We start from the raw sequence: 15,021 nt of genomic DNA on the forward strand, positions 1-15,021 counted from the left end.
TTAGGCTACTATCTTTATTTAATTATTTACAGTAGCCTCGAACATACCACCGGTTTATTTAATTAATATTAATTCTCTGGTTGGTATTTTTTGCCAAAACTTGATTCTAAAATGGTGTTCGTGTTCTCTTCTGTGACTCCAACCCAAGTCGAGCCCTTTGTTCCACTTTTTGGCGGGCTTCTCCACAGAAGCCCTCCAAAGTGGTGCCACTCTGTCTGGGGTACTTAGGAGGGGTGGAGGGAAATGTAGGCACCCTGGACTGAGTTGCCTAGGCAACTCAAGTCGCACTCCATCCTGATTGGCCCAAGTGGTCATGTTTGAATGACAGCTAGGCTGAGTGAATGGGGGTTTGCTGCATAAAAGCAAGGCTTTCGGGACTGGAACTTCAGAAGTCGCCACAGGACCTAAGAATCCGACGAGGGAGAAGCTGAGCCGACCTGCCACGACACCACCACCGGTGGAGCCCTGCTGGACTGCCTCACCACTTTTCCCAACGACAGAGAAGATCTCCCGCCAGAGAGTCTTCTTCCTTTGACTGGTGGGGATAACCAGTTTCACTGTCTTTTCGCTTTCCCGACGTACCTCGTGGCCGCCTTGCCCGTGCCAAGCACCCCGGCAACCGGGATACCACGTTTTACCACGACCGTGAAACAAAGGTACCACCTTTAACCGGAATACTGCGCGGCTGATTTCTTCCCTGGTAGTGCAACGGCCTTCATCTTTCCTCCAAGTCGAGATCTTCTCTTCCCCTGGACGATGACGCGACTTGCACCCACTACCAGGAACAACTGCCACCGCTGGAGGATCCTTCCCACTTAAGGTACCGTGTCCCACCTGGCTTCCCTTGCTACTGACTGTACGGGGTAGATTTAGCCCCCGGCTTTCGAACCTGGGTTAGTCTGGGACACCCTGGCTAAACTTTCTTAAAGCCTCTCTAAACCCTTTTTGAACCCTCTGCAAGACTTTCGAAGCATAGTGTAACTTTGTGATCTTGGGCGCATTTGTGCTCTGCTCTCTCTAAGAGTGGGCCCAGCATTTGGACTTTGGCTCACCAGTGACTTTTTGCTCTCTGCCTTGCTAACCGTGTTCCTGAATCTTAGAGGGGTGTACCATTTCATATTCTGTCTTTTTCCCTCCCTTTCTCACAAACTTATTGGAATGCCATCTAGTTAAGCGCTCACCTCTGTATGAAAATAAGTGGTGTTTTACAGTGACTTATCTGATAAAGAAAAAGGGGTGTATATATTACAATAGCAACTGTGTTTAGAATATTTTACAATAAGAGTGCTGGAGTGTCTCAACAGTGTGTTTTTAAATAAATAATTATATACTTTGATACCAAAGCTCTGGTCAGTGTTTGCTTGTATTATTGTATCTGAGTGCCTATTGTGAATACTCTGCATACTGCCTAACTCTTCTTGAGGGAAGTCTGGCTGCTCAGCCACAGCTACCAGGTAAATCTGGGTGGTACAGACTGCTACCAAGTGGGTTTACTGCCAACACCTGTAGTCTTAAATCTTTTGCAGTGGTCCCTAAGGGAACTGCACAGGTTTCTGCCTAACAACAGTGGCCGCTAATGCCGCGGGCTATGGCGGTAGTGTTCTCTACGGTGTGATTCAGGCCGGTATGGGGTTTTTCAGGCCCTTTTGCGTCATGGAACTAGGTCCCTTACCGGCATGGCGCAAAGCTCATGCCCGCAAACTCGTAATAGTGCGCTTTAGCGGACTACTGCCAGCTCGGACACGCTATTTGCGCAATGCTGGTAAGGGAGGGTACTTACCTCCAAACTCGGAATGAGGGCCAAAGTATGTACAGTCCCTAAATGTCCCTAGTTCAAGAACCCTACGGAAGGCCAGCTTAATGCATTGGGTTTGACTAGTGACGAGCACTGACCGGGGTCCTCAGTTCGTCCCTCTTTCCCTTCGTTTCTGCCTTGCCAGTGGGAACTGGAGAGTCACTCAGTCTTTGGGGTTTTAAGTGCCCTGCAGTTCTTTCGTGCCAGTAATAGTCGCTTGCTTGGCTTTGGAAGCTGATGTCAGGAGGTTGCTCTTCATCGTCAGAAGGTTCTGGCACCTTCACCCCTGGTGCACCTGGCCCATATAGATGTGGGACTCCCCGTTGACTTTCATTGCCTCCTCTTCTTTTCCTCTCTCTCTTCTCCTTTCCACCACGATTGTCTGCAGCTCTGATCTTTTCCTCCACAACCTCTAATCCTTTCCAGCTCCTGTTTCACACCCCCACCCCCACCTGGTTGCTCCTCTATTTCATGTGTTGCCTCCTCTTGTTCTTTCCACTTGTGGCTCTTCTTCCTCCTCCTATTGACTGTTCATCCTCTCCCCTTCTCCTCTAGGCGGCTCCACATTACCTCTGCCTCCTCTATTTCATGCCTCCACACTTGATCATTTCTGCTGTCCTCCTTTGCTTCCTCTTCCTCCTGCCACTCCACTTCTGTATTATTATTCTTATGGTATTTATTGAGTGGGAATCTAACAACAGGGGAGGGTGGGGGCAATTGTTTATTTATTTATGTTTGCGTTTGTATAGCGCACAGGCCGCCCCAAGTGTATGTGTGCATGTTGTTTACCTTAGTTACAGTACAATACAGGCATCATTCAAATACAAAAGTGCATTTATGCAGGAGAGTACATTACAATATGCATTCAGGTGTAAGGGGTTGAGGCGCTGAGGTATGAGTAGCTGTGGTATGACGCCATTATGTGCAGAGTAGCGTTTTGGCAGCTTTTCTGAGGGTTATGTGAGAGTATTCACCTCTGAGTGCATGGGTCTAAAGGTACCAGAGGGGAAACAGTGGGGATCAGATCACCAAGTCTCAGGTACGGTGGAAGTGGAGATGTATGATATGATATGATATGATGTGGCATTTGGAACGCGCCTATACACAAGTGTAACAAGGCGCGACGAGACAGGGAGGGGGGAACAAAGGTAAGACAGACAACGATCCTACTAGGCCAGGTGCCATTCAGATCGCGCAAGTGCAAGGGTAGAGGGGAAGGGAAAAAGTGCAAGGGGAAAGGGAGAGGGGAAGTGCAGTACAGGGGTAGAAGAATAGCGATAAATAATAAGGGCCAGCTGGTGGCAAGTGCAAGGTAAGTGCAGATAGGTGCTGGGAAGGGGGGCTGTAGGGATACAGAGACAGTCCCGCAGTGCAGGGGTTGCCAGGGAGGCAGTGTAAGGGGAAAGTGGCTGGGCCAAGGACCGAGATCGGTGAGAGTGGCCCAGTTGCTGAATCAGTGCAGTTTCAGTAAGGAATTTAGCAGGGGAGAGGGGGAGAGAAAGCAGAAGCAAAGAGGAAGGTTTTGAGGTGCTTCCGTTACCGGAGATGGTTCTCCTCAAGTTTCAAGGATGCAGAAAGGCTGTTCCAGAGGGAGGCCCCTGCCACGGAGAGAGATCTACCCCCAACTCGTTGCTTGGAGAAGCGGCTGACCCTGAGGGAGTTGGAGGCGGATGAGCGAAGAGCTCGAGAAGGAAGATATTTAGGAAGAAAGAGTTGAAGGTATTTTGGCCCCAGGCCCCACTAGGCCTTGTGGACAATGCAGAGGGTTTTGAACTTAATCCTCACAGCCACTGGGAGCCAGTGTAGAGATTTCAGTCCTGGAAAGATACGGTCCCTGGGCTTGAGGCCAAGGACAAGTCTCGCAGTCCTGTTCTGGATGAGTTGCAGAGGGCGGAGAGTAGAGGCAGGCGGATTTAGATAGAGGCTGTTACAGTAGTCCAGCTTGGAGAGAACCAGGGCTCTGGAGACGGTGCGCTTCTGGGGGAAGGAGAGAAAAGGAAGAATACCTCTGAGGAGGTGCAGCTGGTAGTGTGACTTCTTAGAGACGTCAGATATGTGAGGAGAGAAGGAGAGTGTGGTGTCAAAGATGACCCCGAGGTTTTTTGCCTTGCAGGTAGGAGCAGGAAGAGGGCCAAGAGAGGCTGGCCAGAGAGCTGCAGGGAAGGAGGGAGTGGGTGTGCCGATGAGTAGAATCTCAGTCTTACTGGCATTAAGGCAGAGGTCATTGGCGGAACACCATTCCTGGCTAGCAGACAGATAGTCAGAGATAAGAGAAGGAGAGGACGAGGCCGAGGGTAGCCTGAAAATGAGCTGGGTATCATCCGCATAGCACTGAAATTAGGGCAGAGAACGGCAACGCGGTGGACAAGGAGTGCCGTATACTGGTTGAACAGCCAGGGAGAGAGGTTAGATCCCTGGGGGACACCACAGGTAGAGAAAAAGAAGTCAGAGAGGAAGGACCCCAGTTGGACCTGGGAGAGTCGATTGGAGAGGAAAGAGGTCAGCCACGCCAGAGCCTGACCAGTGATACCCAGGTTATCATGGAGGCGGTTGAGCAGGATGGCATGGTTGACAGTATCAAAGGCAGAAGAGAGATTGAGCAAAATGAGAACACACCGAGTGTTAGAGTCAAGGTTGAAGAGCAGGTCCTCACGGATGTTCAGGAGAGCAGTCGCCGTGCTTCTGGCAGCTCTGAAGCCAGACTGATGGTCATGAAGACTACCAACAGAATCAGCATGGAGATTAAGCTGGGAGATGGCCAGTTTCTCTAGGAGCTTGCCCAGGAAGGGAGTGATGGAGATTGGACGATAGTTAGCTGGGCAGGAGGGATCCTAGGTGTTAGGGAGGAGCCATTCCTTTAAGAGGAGGTTCTTGAGCTCCTTCCTGAACTGTAGAAATGAGGAGGTGAGTCAGATGTTGATGGGGAGGAGGTTCCAGATTCTCGGAGCATAGCCAGAGAATGCCTGTCTTTGTTTTTTTCCTTCCTACATTGGTGGAGTTCAAGTCTGCACATGTCTTTACTTCTGCTAGATTGTAGCACTCCAAAGATACTGCTTTTCTCAGTGAGGTATCTTGGTGACTTCTATATCTCCTCAGTCCTTTCATTCTCGGCAATGGAGGAGTCATACCAGTTCTGGTGAGGATCACTGGACTTAGAACTGGTAATGGACATGAGGGATCTGCATTTGTATCATCTCTGGAGCTACATCACAGAGTTTGTGATGGGTTCCAGCCCTGATGCTCACGCCAGTCCCAACACTCAGCCTGTTTCATGGGAGCTGGTCACAGACTGCACTTATTATAACAGGCACAATCTTTCGGCTTTGCCACTACTTGTTTTTATTGCAATACAATATACCCAACAACTGTATATTCTCCTATACATTTTGAGACACTTGTGGAATCATGTATATTCTTTTAGAGGGTGCCCAGGTTTCAAGCTCATGGTTTTCTATAAACATCTGAAAGAAAATATCCATTACAAATGATCGATACTATGGATACCAGGGAAGGTCGGGGAAACATTTTTCAGGGTCCAACAGTTCCTCGATGCAGTGAGGCTTGTATGTCAGAAAATCAGTTGCAACTCAACTGTCCAAGACCGAGGTTGCTCTGCTTGGACTCAAAAATCTCCTTGTGTTAGGGAAGTGCCCCCAGATTCCATGTTTTTTTGGGGGTGAGCTTAATCTTGCCTCCAAAATGGAAAACCTAGGGTGTATCTGGCAGGACAATCTTGGCAGTGAAGGCCGGGTCCGTGACAAGCTTCAGGCACGTTTTTACTCTTCCACCACTTACGTCAAGTTCTGCCGTTTCTCCCAGAGGATGATCCTGCTGTTGTAGCAGGTTCATTGGTGAATTAATATCTGGACTACGGCAACAGCTTTCTTGCTGGCATTCCGGTCAAACAGCATCAAAGAATGTAAAAGGCACAGAATGCTGCCGCAAGACTAGCCTGACAATTAGGTAGGTCTTCCCATGTGTCGGCCTCTCGCCAGACATTACACTGGCTGGCCGTGAAAGACAGAATTACTTTTAAGGTGGCATGTTTGACATTCAAGAGCTTGAATGGTCTTGCTCCCTCGTATCTGGGTGATAAACTTAGCCGCTACCAACCGAGTAGGGTGCTATGTTCAGGGGATCAATTGTTGTTGTCCATTCCGTCTTCCTCTTCTGTTTCGAGGAGAGACAGAAGGTGTCCTATTTATGGTCCCTCGTTAAATTAGAGCTCTTGATTCCTTTTATCAGTTTTGCAAAGCCCTTAAAATCTTCCCCTTCAAATAATGGGCCTTCAGGTGCATTAGGGCTGTTATCCTTGTTTCATCTGCTGTTTAGTGTACCAGGTGCACCTTTATACAATTAAATGTGTTCTTTGCGTGTTTATAAATGCTTCAAAATCAAATCAAATATTCACATATGTATAGAGGAAATAAATCATAACAAAAACTACATATTCGACAAATCAAAGAAAAAATCCAATTAAATGTGGCTGAAAGTATATCTCTTACTCTTAATGTGGAAGAACAATATTCAGGAGTGTACCTATGGGGAGTAAACATTCTAACAATTCAACCCGTGGACACAATAACATCAATTGTTGTGCAAAATGATCCATTTACATTCAGGCTTTTTTTCAGTTATTGTCACTTTCTCTGAAGTCCTGTTATTAATTGATGGACAGAGATACAAAAAGACACACTCACTGTCACCAGGTGTGTTGTGGGGGAATGAGGGCCCCTCTACACTAGATGTACAGTGACATGAAATAATAACTATAATATTTCCTTCTTTTAACAGAGACCAGAGCTGTTACCGAAACCAAGTGTCTGGGAATGAACACGAGTAGATGGGGGACACAGTGGAACGAACGAAACTCTACAGAAGATGGGCAGCATGATCCTGCTGACCCTGTACAGAACTCGACATCCTGTCAGCAGAGGCAAACACCCCGCACATGGATGAGTATCCATACCAAGGGGAAGACATTTGCATGCAGTTTTTGTGAGATGTGCTTCCCTTGCAGGACCAGTCTAACCAATCACAAGAGATCCCATGCAAGAGAGAAAACGTACAAGTGTTTAGAGTGTGAAAAAACCTTCACTCATATCTCAAGTCTATATGTGCATCATAGAATCCATACTGGGGAGAAACCACATAAGTGCACAGAGTGTGACAATAGTTTCAGTCTATCCTCACGTTTAATAAGCCACCAGAGGATCCATACTGGAGTGAAGCCCTACAAGTGCACAGAGTGTATGAAAAGCTTTGGCGACTCTACAAGTCTGAGAAGGCATCAGATGATCCATACAGGGGAGAAGCCCTACAAGTGCACAGAGTGCATAAAAAGCTTCAGTCGTTCTGCAACATTAAGAAAACATCAATTGATCCATACAGGGGAGAAGCCCCACAAGTGCACAGAGTGCAAGAAAAGCTTCAGTCACTCCTCATATTTGATATGCCATCAGAGGATCCATACTGGGGAGGAGCCCTACAAATGCACAGGGTGCAAAAAACGTTTCCGTGATCCCTCAGCTCTGAAAGGCCATCAGAGGATCCATACTGGAGAAAAACCCTACAAGTGCACGGAGTGCACAAAGTGCTTCAGTAATTCCTCAGCTCTGAGAATCCATCAGAGGATCCACACAGGGGAAAAAACCCTACAAGTGCACAGAATGCAAGAAAAGCTTTAGAGGGTCTACAGCTATAAGAAGGCATATCATGGTCCATACTGGTGAGAAACCATACAAGTGCACCGAGTGCAAGAAAAGCTTCATCTGCTCCTCAGCTCTGATAGGCCATCAGACCATCCATACTGGGGAAAAACCCTACAAGTGCACAGAGTGCACCAAATGCTTCAGTTATTCTTCAGCTCTGAGAATCCATCAGAAGTTGCATGCAGGGGTGAAGCTCTACAAATGCACAGACTAGTGCAAGAAAAGCTCCCGTCACTACTCAGGTCTGAGCAGGCATCAAAGGATGCATTATGTTACAAAGACTGGAGGATCACCAAGTCTTTAGGAGATGGTACTACACTCTTCCCATAGTTGTAAAATGGAGAGATGATATGGATGTATTCCTGTTAGTGCTTAGTGCCTAGAAGGCCTAAGGCACTCTCCACCAGTCTAGAAGTGACTAATAACATAACATGATGGGACAGATCAACAAGTCCTGTGCTCTGAGATCCACAAAAGAACTTGAATAAAAGAAATACCATCACAGCAACATTCATGACTCGCAAGCACAAGATTAATTGGGCAATTAAACTCATCATTAGTGATTTACACAATAGAAATCAACACGTGTCAACACCTTAATGTGGGAATGACAGCATTTTGAAAACCTGGACCAGAAACAAAAAATCCAATTTCACCCTCTTTAAATCAAAGAATAGAAATTATGATTTAGCCCATGAAGAGCAGATGTGGTGCTTCCTCTTCACACCCCCCCCCAGTAACTTGTCCACCTGCAGCCTGTGCACTCTACCCTGGGGAAGAAATGGCCAGATGCATATATCCTTCTAGAATCCCAAAGTATTTCTACTCCTCAAGAACCTTCTGCTTCCTCTTCACACACCCCCAGTAACCTGGCTACCTGTAGCCCGCGCGCTCTACCCTGGGGCAGAAATGGTCAAATGCGTATTCATAAAGAATCCCAAATCTTTTTCTTGGAGCTACAGCTGTTATCTCTTGGAACATTTCCATTGTCACTACTTTATTTCTAATATAACAGTTTTATAGTGTTAACACCAAGTCATACATTTATAATAAAAACTGCAACATGATTGCCAAACAAATTCTTAAAACAATGAACCCATGATCTCCCATAAATGTCACAATGTTTCTATTTCTTCGTATTAAAGCCAGATATGATTGAAGTATGTAAGATAAAACAGCAAGTAAGAATGTGTGGACGATCAGCAACATAAAAGCTCAAATATTCTTTTCCCTCTTTGATTATTTAATGGTTTTCTCTATTCCAGTCTAGAGAAGATGTTTCAAGATTACTGCAGCTGAATTAATCCCCAAGTCAATTCTAATCTAAAAGTGTATTGTTTTCTTTTTCCAAGTTCTTGATCATCGATTGGGTGGTCATTCTTTGTTGTTCTTCTCTTGCTTCACTGCAGGGATTTGCTTAGCTGGGAATGCTTGCTTCTCTATGGACACTTGTTTCACTGGGGATGGGTGCAGTAGAGGTGAATGTTGAACCAATCTGTTAACTCATCTTCATGCATAGTTAAATAATATGCAGCATGTTTGGCCTCTATGTCAGCAGCTTTGTTTCTGCAAGGGATTAAGTCAGTTATTTTCGAAAGCGCTGCACATTTCATGATGGCTGTGGTTGCTGGAAAGCTCAAGGCTTAAATGAGTTTGTCTAATTGCCCCACATTTTGGACTGGAGTATTGTCTGCGTGAAGGAAGCCCCTCCTCTTACAACTTGCTAGGCCTGCGTGTACAGTTGACATGACACAGGCGAAGTCAGAGTACATGGTCACTTACTCATCCTCAAAGCTTCATAGTGCATCAATAAGCGCAGCTAATTCTGCAGCCTGCACTGAATAGGTTGACGATAATCGTCTGCTCATTAGTACTTCAAAGGTGCCCTCTTGAGTCAACCTTACTACTGCCGATCCTGAATGTCTCACCCCAGTTGCTGATTGATTTTGGATGAACCATTAATGAAAACCACTGCCCCTCTTCCTAGAGCATTCTTTCTAACATGGGGAATATCATTATAACATTCAGTGTAAATAACACAATCATGCACATCATCCTCTTCTCCCACTGGTTCAGCAATGAACGTTGCTTGATTCACTATGCTACACCTTACCATTTTAATCGCAGGGTTTTAAATAATTACTTCATACCCCAATGCTCTTTGAGTGGTCAACGTGCTCTTGGGCCTCTCTAGAATTTCAAATAATGCATGCTCTGCAAATAGAGTTATGGAACACCCCATAGTTATACTTGAAGGCTTTTCTATGGCAAATGCAGCAGCTGCCAAAGATTGTTCACAGGGATAGTGTCCTTTCATAAATGGGTCTAGAATTACACTATAGTAAGCCAATAGTTTATGACCATGTCCTAATGTTGTCTTCTGTGTAAGGACTGCTGTCATGACTTTCCCATTTGAATGGGAAAATAAGTAAAATGCTTCACTATAATTTGGAACCAAGGAACCGTTACTTTCGTGAATCCTCGAGAATAGAAAGCGTAAGACCAGGAAATCAGGCTGAGGAATCCTGCATTGTGTGTCGGAGGTACCCGGGGCCCTCCTGTGTCGATAATCAATGCAGGGAGAATCGACAGCTGCCGTAGTACTGTCCTTGGCTCCAACAACAAAGCTGTGTCAGTGAAATCAACACAGCTGGTGAGTTGGGGAGACAGATACAAGACCGGTCTGTGTTGAAGCCAATGTTGCAAGCGGCAACATTGAATGGCAAGATCGCTGGAATGAACATTGTATGAAAAGTGTGTGCTAACCAACGCAAGTAAAGTTGAATTGCAGATGAGTGATTGAACTTTGAAACCAAGATATACGATACCCTTCACAAAATGGTCCGGCACCGTGTGAATGCTCAATCGAAGGTCTCTGTAAGGTGTCCAGCTGAGAGTTGACAAAAGTGAAAGAGTGGCAAAGGATTGTGAATCGAAGTGGTCCTGCAATGGATCAAGTCAAATTATGTGCACAATCGAAAGTCTTTGATGTTGATACAGTAAAGAAGGTTGATGGCAAAGTAGACAAAGTTGGTCAAAGCCAATGGAGGGAGATCAATTGAAAGCTTTGTGTTAAAGCCAGTTTGTGTTATAATAGACAAATTGGTCCGACCCGGCATATGGAGACTGATTGAAGATTTTGTGTTAGAACGGATCTGAGTCTGGCAGAGGGAGATTACAGAAATCCTAAGAAAATTGTGTATAAGTGAAAATACGAGCTTTGTGTTAAAGTGGATCTGAGCCCGGCGAAGGGGGATCCAAGCTGAACAGTAAATCACTTGAGAAAAGTGTCCGTAGGAGAATCCTGAAAAGAAAGGAACTTTATTATTTGTTTGTTGCATCAGGCCCTCTGAAAGAAGAGACTTTGAACAGCAAAGAGACTTTGGCACAGAAGGCCTTGATATTGAAGTTTTGAACTGCACCCTCATGCTAGAGAAGCCAGAGACTGTGCTAAGCTTCTGTATGCCGCCTTGTCCTCTGCTGAAAACGTGGGGAAGGGAAGCCAACGGCTTGAATATCCTGACATATCAATTCTTGAACACTTTTCTTTTGCATAACATTGTTTCCCACACTATTTGTATTTGGAGGTAAGGATTGGCAATAGGTTTATTAGTATAGGCCCTTTTATTTTGACAAGACACCACTAGGACTGCGTTATTATTATTTGATGGTCGTAGCTTGCTCCCATCTTTAGATTTAGTATTAGATAGGCATTTTGAACTCCGGTCACTTGTGTCTGTCTTACTGTTGATACCATGCCTTCCTTACAGCTGGTATGTGGTGTTTCACAGGTACTCTTCATTGACTCGTATTGTGGTTGTGTGTTACAACACTGACTTCATTATTTCGATGTGGGATCTGCATTACTTGTGCTGTGCTTCCCTCATTACTTGTCAACACTGCTCTTTCTATGGTGAACTTGATCATTTTTTATGCACCAACTTCTTTCTACCTTTAGCTTTCTTCTCATCTTTTTCTATTAACATTCTGCAATAATGCAGGATTGCCAATTGTATCTCCGGCAATAGTTTTGCTTCCATTCCCACATGTTATTTTAACTGCCTCTGTACTGGTTCTGGCAGTCCCAGACATAATGTGTGGTCAAATAAAACTACCATTTTATCCCACGGTTCGTGCTTTTCCACACTCCATCTATCTGGCATATCCTGAATAAAAGCAATGGGGTCTTCATCCTCTCTCATCTTCCTAGTCATTATCGCCCCAATAGTCGATGTGTCTGGATATTGTACTCTAAGCGCTCTACAATTATTGAATGGTGCCTCATCATGCACTGTGTTTTGCGCAGTTACTTTTGGATACGCTGCTCTTTTCCAAATGTCATCAGATCTCTCTCCTAAAATGGCTGACAACAGGCCTTTTACATTGCCTATAGCTAACGTCCTTTTCTCCAATTCCTTAATCCATTTTCCTGCACCGGAAGTCAAACTCTGCAGTGTGCATTTTAAATTGTCCTTATCCATCTGCGGTCATGGTGTATATTGTGATAGACCACCTCCTTTCTCTAATGGTTGGAATTGTGAAAACCCTGATCCTTTGTCATAGCGTCCTCCACTCCTTGGGGTTAATTCATAGAATTTGGCGCATAAGTGGCACACGCGGCTGGCACACAGAGTGCACGTGCAGCAGTCTGTGCCAGCCGCGTGTGTCAAAACCCATTTCGGCGCACAGTTTATTCATGGATTTATACATCCATAAGCAGCCGTGGCACAGAGTGGTGCAGCGACCCTGCAGCCACGCCAGTTACGCCCCCAACCCCGTTCGTGCACCAGAAACATCGCACAAATCCAGTACATGGCACAAGGTTTGACCGCTTTCTTGTTTCCTTGTTACGCACTCTTTCAGTTCCCTATTTGCCCCAAGCCGACCACCCCTGGGATGGCGTTCCTTCCATACCTTTGTGTCTACAATGCCATGGAGTCCATAATCCCCAATTTGTAAGCACGTTACCCCCATTTGTTTCCACCTTTTCAACATGTACTCTTTAGGAAGCCTTGTGCCTCTAAGCGGGCTACCTGCTCAACCCCAGCCAAGTTTAGCCGTTTGCCCCGGGCCAACCACCCTTGTGATGGCATCCCCTTTTTTTTTATTTATTTTTTGAACATCTGAAGTCCCTATTTGGTTCTTTGTCACCAGCTTTCACCATTTGTGTTGTCCTTCTGATACTCTGCCCTTAGGGGAAAGTCGGGCAACTAGTGTGCCCTACCCGCTTGTCCTGAACCGGCCACTCCCCCAAACCTTTCACTCACACCAGAAAGTCCCAAACCGCTTCCTTCCGTCATTGTGTAACATTGACCCTCCTATTCCACCCACTTTTGTTGACTATCCCTCTCCATCTGTCCTTCCTAGCCCACTACCACCCAGCGATGTTCCCTTGCCATTTTCAATGAACATCCCCTTGCCCCCCTAGTGGCACCAGACAGAGCACCCCACTCACCCGCAATTCCTTGCCTTAGGGAGAAGGGGAACCTACTTGCGCGCCCTATTTTAAATATTGTTTGCATAGACCCTGTATGTTTTGGGCGTTTGCTACTGTAGGTTCACTATTGTTTGACTTTGCGTTTCACATCTCTTGCTCCTACATACAATTCCTTTTTCCCAGACCGGTTTCATATGTGAGGATTTGTGATGATTGTTATAGTCCGGGGATGTTCTGCCATTTAATGCCAAGCATCCAGGAATCCTCATTGGTGCCCTTTGTCCCCTTTCCCTCTTTAGTACTTTACGAGTGCACCAGCCTGTACATCTTGGGATGCTAACCGTCCCTCAGAATAGAATTCATATGGTTAGTAGAGTATTGCCCCTTGTGAAAGGCCTTCCCTCAGAGCAGATGTCAAAACCCAATTATGTGAGCAGCAACAGTTGTGCTTTCACATTATCATTCTTCTGTAAACTTCTGTAAAGTACTTGCATTACATGTCATGAAACAAGCATCCTTTATATAGCAGTTATACATTCGTATTGGGATGGAATGTTACCGACACTGAGGTATATTTCGGAATGACATGTGCCAGTCAGTAATAAATCATTATTTTTACTAGAACCTTGAGTGAAAGTGTCATTTTGTTTTTATTATTATTTATTTATTTGTATTGTTTCTAGTTTTGGTGGATTTCAATGCCGCAGCTCTACAGCTCACATGGACCCCTTTTGAGATAAAAACTGGCTGTTCAACCACATTACGACTAGTCTGTACACTAAGCCGCCCCCGTATGCCATACTAGCCATGCCATTTCCGGCCAGACGAATACTTGCTTTTCTTTTAACATTCTAGGGACAGAGTATTGAAGTCCACGCCAGTGTTTCCCTGATGAGCTATATTTTATATTATATTAGGTTTCTTAATTGAAAACCACTTTGGAGTTATAAATTCCTCCCAGCGCAGCGACCACGCTGGGCATGAACATTGAAGGGTGCTGTAAACTGGCTCTATTTTGGACAGTTTCTCCATTGGCATTCCACACAATAGCGATCAGGTGACTGATTTTAACATGTAGCTAGAGCACCCAAGGAATTCCGGTGACCCGTATGTATGAGCTAAGTAACTGCATCGCCTGCAAACTATACCCCGGCGATGAAGGCCCACAAGTCGCTGCCCAGTTGACCTCCCACAAAGGAAACACAGGGTATTGCAGGCCTTAAAATCAATACACAAAGGGCGAACAAAGGAAACAGCTGTCTCTCGCATAATGACCTGCGAAACACCATTTACCAGTGACATTTTGTGTCTAAGATGTTGCTTCAATGCGAATGAAAACAGCAACCCACATACATTACAATTCGTGTAATGTCATTTAATTCAAGCCATGCCCTTATAGTATGTCAAACGGTACAACATCCTTTCATCGCCTGCATGTTCATCCCCAGGCATTCCATCAAACGTGCTCATCAAATTTTTTAGGGGGGGTGGTAACAGGCAGATAAGGGTTTGCGCGGGTAGGCAATAGCAAAAATAAGTGTGGGAGGAGGGCTTCAAAAAAAAAAAGATGCGCGTTTTCAATGGAATGTGCACGTTAAAATGATAGGGATGACATTACAGGTGATGAAATGACATGGAACCTGTAAAACAACCTCATTAGGCTGTACCTCGGGCAGGCGCCCAACAACAACTAATCCCCAATGCAATAAACCCCGTTCCATTGGCATCCAAGCCATAACGTGGATCGCAGCACTAGCCCCAGGCATGCGACCGTGACTTGCCCCAGTACTGGCCCTTTGTGCTCCCGTGCCCAGACAACCGTACCATCAGATGCACACATAATCTTAACCCACAAGCGGTGCTTCCTTTAGTGTCTACGCGAAGCGCCATTCAGCTCGCTAAAGCAATGCGAGGTGGCCCTTGTGGCATAGTGCGGAGCCCTATCCCGCGTGCAGTGGGCTTCATTACTGAAAGGTGATATCGCATACTCCTTTTACAGCTATGTGGATTGTCATTTAGAGGCGCTTTAAAGGCGTTTTTCACAGATTTCTGTTTACTTGTGTATTTCCATTTTGTTT

The 15,021-nt window shown here is 45.6% G+C and overlaps 1 pseudogene; it reads left to right on the forward strand.

Moving 5' to 3' along the window:
• LOC138498179 (zinc finger protein 729-like) overlaps positions 1-15,021 on the forward strand; it is a 248,277-nt pseudogene that overhangs the window by 195,650 nt on the left and 37,606 nt on the right.

Source organism: Ambystoma mexicanum, chromosome 5q, assembly GCF_040938575.1.
Source record: "Ambystoma mexicanum isolate Mex_15411 chromosome 5q, UKY_AmexF1_1, whole genome shotgun sequence".
Classification (NCBI taxonomy): domain Eukaryota; kingdom Metazoa; phylum Chordata; class Amphibia; order Caudata; family Ambystomatidae; genus Ambystoma; species Ambystoma mexicanum.